Source organism: Kryptolebias marmoratus, linkage group LG22 (assembly GCF_001649575.2).
Source record: "Kryptolebias marmoratus isolate JLee-2015 linkage group LG22, ASM164957v2, whole genome shotgun sequence".
In the NCBI taxonomy this organism is placed as follows: domain Eukaryota; kingdom Metazoa; phylum Chordata; class Actinopteri; order Cyprinodontiformes; family Rivulidae; genus Kryptolebias; species Kryptolebias marmoratus.
The window spans coordinates 12,390,088-12,394,351 of NC_051451.1; the positions used below are offsets into that span (position 1 = coordinate 12,390,088).

Genomic DNA, 4,264 nt, shown 5'->3' on the forward strand with positions numbered 1-4,264 from the left:
CACAAAATGAGCTTATAAAAAGTCTGGAGTGAATTTTGCATTCCTACAAATTTCTCAGTGCACTCTGTGAGATTAAAAGCTTGTATCTCTGTAATGTGTTTGAGGAGCTGGAATACATTTGCATGTTCAATGTCAAAAGGCATTTATTATTCTGACCTACAGCAAGCGGAGCTTAACTGGAGTTCTAGTTTCAGAGGTAAAACACTAGACTGCTAATAACATGTTTAACACTACTGTTATCCTGAAAGTTGGAAGTAAAATAAAAATAAAACTCTTATGCTTGAATATGATACCAAACAGACTACTGAGTGACTAATTTGAGTACTTCAACTAAGGTGTTGGGGTTCATTTTAATATTTTGTAGGCTTTATGTCGTTTCCTGAATAGTAAGTTATTGTTAAACAGACATTTTTTGTTGAAAGAAAAGAGCACTGGAGTCTCTATCCTTCCTTTGTTTTACCACTTCACTTATCTTTTTGTACTGATGATTTAGCAGGTGTGCATCTGTCATCAAACATATCAGGCAAGAATGTGGACAGAAACAGATTCTAATGATTTAGTATTTCAAAATAAAAGCAGTAACTGTTAGTTAGACATGAACATAAATCAGAAGAACCTAAGAATTAAATGTTTGCTCCATATTGTTAATCTTTGCTTAGGGAACTTAAGCACTGAAGTAGAACAATCAATCATTTTTATTCCCAAATATTATACACAGCAAAGATTAACAATGTGGAGCTGGCATTTAATTCTTAGGTTCTAGTTGTGTTAAACATGTTAAGAATAAAAAAATGGGTTGATTGTTCCAAATAAACATAAAATTCTGCTGTTTGCTTTGTCTTTACTGGTCCAGAAAGGAGGTTTAACAAACTCTGAGTTTATTCAGAAACTCAGAGTTAACATACCCAGTGTGAGAAAACTCCAGGCTTTTAATTCCAGAAAGGCTAATTAAACGAACGTTAAATAGCTCTAAGTTACCCTTGAGTTAAGAGTGTGCACGTGTGCGATACAAAGCCATCCTCAAATGGAGTCTGAATACCTCAATTCACTGTGGCAACCACAGGAAAACAAACAAACAAACAAACAAAAAACAGAGTTGGACCATTTTTGAATACCAAATACAGTAAGTGCAGTTTGAATGGAGACACGCATGAGCTCAGCTCAGCTCTTTAATTTATCCCAGAGGTTTTACTTTAATGTCAGCTGTTTTTAACATTATTTTGATTTCTTCCTTATTCCTATTAAGAGTCAAATATTTAAAGAAATTAAATCAGTCACACTCCTCCAAAAAACCTTATTAGTCAAAATGTTGGTGTGGAAAAACTGTTTTCAGGAAGATTTGTCTTTAAAATGAGATTCTTAAAACCATAAACTGGTTTTAAAAGTTGCCATTTTGATTACAGAGTTTGCCTAAATATGATACTTAGACTTCTGAGCTTGATTGGTGATATTTTACCACCTGCTTGTGGGCAGATATTGATGTTTTATATCTGTATGATTTTTATAGAATAACAACTAACAAACACCGGTTAATCACTCTCAGGGTTATTTAGTTATTATCAACATCAGTGATATTTAGGCAGCATCTCTTTAAGACTATTTAAAAACAAAGAATAATGGAGAATGTTACTGTATCTGATGAAAATTGATACTATTCAAAAAGCAACAACAATTAAAAAAAAAAAAAAAAAAAAAAATAAATAAATAAATATATATATATATATATATCTATATATCAGGTTTTTTTAAGCAATTCTGCTTTGATATCAGTCAGACTGATTGACTGTCTGTTACCATGGTGATGGCGTTTCACTTACTTCTCTTACTGGAATGGAAAACTCCTTAAGTTCAGGTCAAGTAACTCAGAGTTTTCACTGAACCCTGCTTTGTGGAGCACCCCCAGATATGCTGAAAATCAGGAACTAAATATTCGTTGGAGGGAGCTGAAGACTAACAAGGAACAGATGTGTTCATTAGTAGCTGAGACCAGGTGTGAGGGGGAGCAGAAAGCAAAACCAACTGAGAAAAACGGGCAAAGGTACAAGATATGGAACGAGTCAAAAACATAAAATGTAAAATCACAGTTTGCAGAATAAGATCAACAAAATGTCTAAATTACATGAGTTCTTCTTTAATGCTCTCTTTACAGGACTGCGGTGTGCTTTAAAACAGTCAAGTTCTAACAAAAGAAATATGATCTATGTTCTTAATATTCTGGTATGACTTCGAACACCACCTGGGTGAAACAAGGTACTGTGCACTTGATTTAACTCCTGGAAAGCATGTCTGTTCTAATTCCCTCCCAGTTTGACTAATCAGAGTCTGGCTTGTCACTATGGCCCCCAAAGCCACTGAGTCCTGAGAAATATGAGGCCTGACTGGCCTAACGACATTTCACACATTATAAACTTACTTTGAGACACCATTTACCACTACAAGGAGCCACTCTGAGAGTTTAACACAACTTTTGCAAGACCCTGGTCCTTTTCTCGAAAACTGTTTCACCTAGGAGTGAATGTTTCACTGAAATCCGTAATTGTCACCTCGGTTTTTATGGTTTGCACAATCAAACAATACCACCAGGACTAGAGAGAAAAACACAATAATGTTAAGTAGAGGTTACTCTGAATGTATTTATAGGATTTGGTGTGTTCTGTTTCCATTTTGGGATTTGTAATTTGCTCCTAAACTTCCTGGAAACTGTGTCCACAGCTGACATGAGGATTAGGCAAATGCACCTCATGGAACAGTTTCACTTTGTGATTTAGTCTAATAGTACCAGTATAAAAACAGGCATTTATCATGTTGCAGCTTTATTTCGAACACTGGCTGCAGCATTAACTAACCGTAATGATCCTAATGACAAAGAACATGAAAACTTCAGACAGAGAAAGAGAGTAAGAGTGGAAGTGACAGAGGGAAAGAAACGAGTGCACAGGAAAATTGACCCCCCAAATAGCTGCCATTGTAGATGATGGATTCCTCCCTAATCGAAACAGTTTGCCCAGTCGCCCAGCTGGGCTTCATGTGCTTTTGATTACTCTCCGCCATTTAGTTCCACAAAATTACATGCTGCCTAATGGCCTTTTAATGGTTATAGGTTTCTGTGCTCTTTAATGAGCCTGCACCAGTTGGCTGCTAATGCCCTATGGAAATTTGGCAAACGTCCAGTGTGGTTAAGTGTACTTCCCTCCAGTTTACAGTTTACTTTGTTGTGTGAAATCACAAACAAGGAGGCTGATGTGGAAATGCAACTTTTCCTGTTGGCTTGTTTACTTCTTCTGCAGACCAGCCCCATAATTGCGCTATTAGGTGTTTGATTGTTCACACTCTCCTGCTCCCTGTAATTTTTCTGAGGTGATAATGTGGCAACTATTCTGTCTCTACAGCTCATCTGCAGCTCAGACATTCCCTTTGCCTGCCTTCACAAGAGGATGCTGAGATAATGCAGTGCTGCAATACAGAATGGGACACACAAACGTGCAAATCAAAATATTTTTTCTCTACTTTGTAATAAGTTGTTTAGTCAAAGGAAGGCCCTCAGGATTCAGTGTGTACCAAGTGATGAAGGTGAGTCCACCCCCTGAACTGATCATCAGCAGTCATTATGGTTCTGTTTGTGCAGTTTTATCTCTCCAGCATGTCTGTTTTTGTGTCCTCATGCGTACGTACGTGTATCTAAGTGTGTGTATGTGCCTTAATGGGGACTGCAGCAGCTGCTTTTTGATGAGTGCCTGTTTACTGGACCTAATTAGGCAGAAAACGGCCACACATACTCCCCGATAAAGTAGGACCACAAACAGATGGCCTGAGCACCCAGGAGGACGCCTGACACCTTGCCCGCCTTGGATGGCCACTCAGCAGCCAGTCTAAAAAAAAAACCACACACCAGTTTACCATGTTTCTGTCAACATCACTTGTAACAAACTTATTGACATGGCTGTTAAGATTTTGTTGCTGTAAATTTAACACGAGGAACACAGGCTAGATCTTTTGGATAAAATGTATGAATAAACTTCTGCTTCTTGTCGGTGGTTTCGCTCTTGGGGTTATTCTTCTCCTTAAGTCCTTTTTTTTTTCTTCAGAATTTGACAAGTCTAGGGTAAAAACAAGCCTTGTGCCCGATCGCCTCAAGGGGCAACTCGAGGATTCGTCTTCCGCTTTGTTATTCTTAATATTGCCTCACCTGTCTGGAGTCTGACAGGAGCTTACCTGGGGGAATGTGCAGGACTTCTGCTGACACTAAACGGATCACAGAAGCAGC

The 4,264-nt window shown here is 38.0% G+C and overlaps 1 long non-coding RNA gene across 1 annotated transcript; it reads left to right on the forward strand.

Moving 5' to 3' along the window:
- Window positions 1-2,105: 2,105 nt before the first annotated feature.
- LOC112450890 lies at window positions 2,106-3,978 on the forward strand. Its single transcript, XR_003039617.2, has 3 exons — window positions 2,106-2,250; window positions 3,390-3,570; window positions 3,756-3,978. It is a non-coding gene; the product is annotated as an uncharacterized LOC112450890 (long non-coding RNA).
- Window positions 3,979-4,264: the final 286 nt, after the last annotated feature.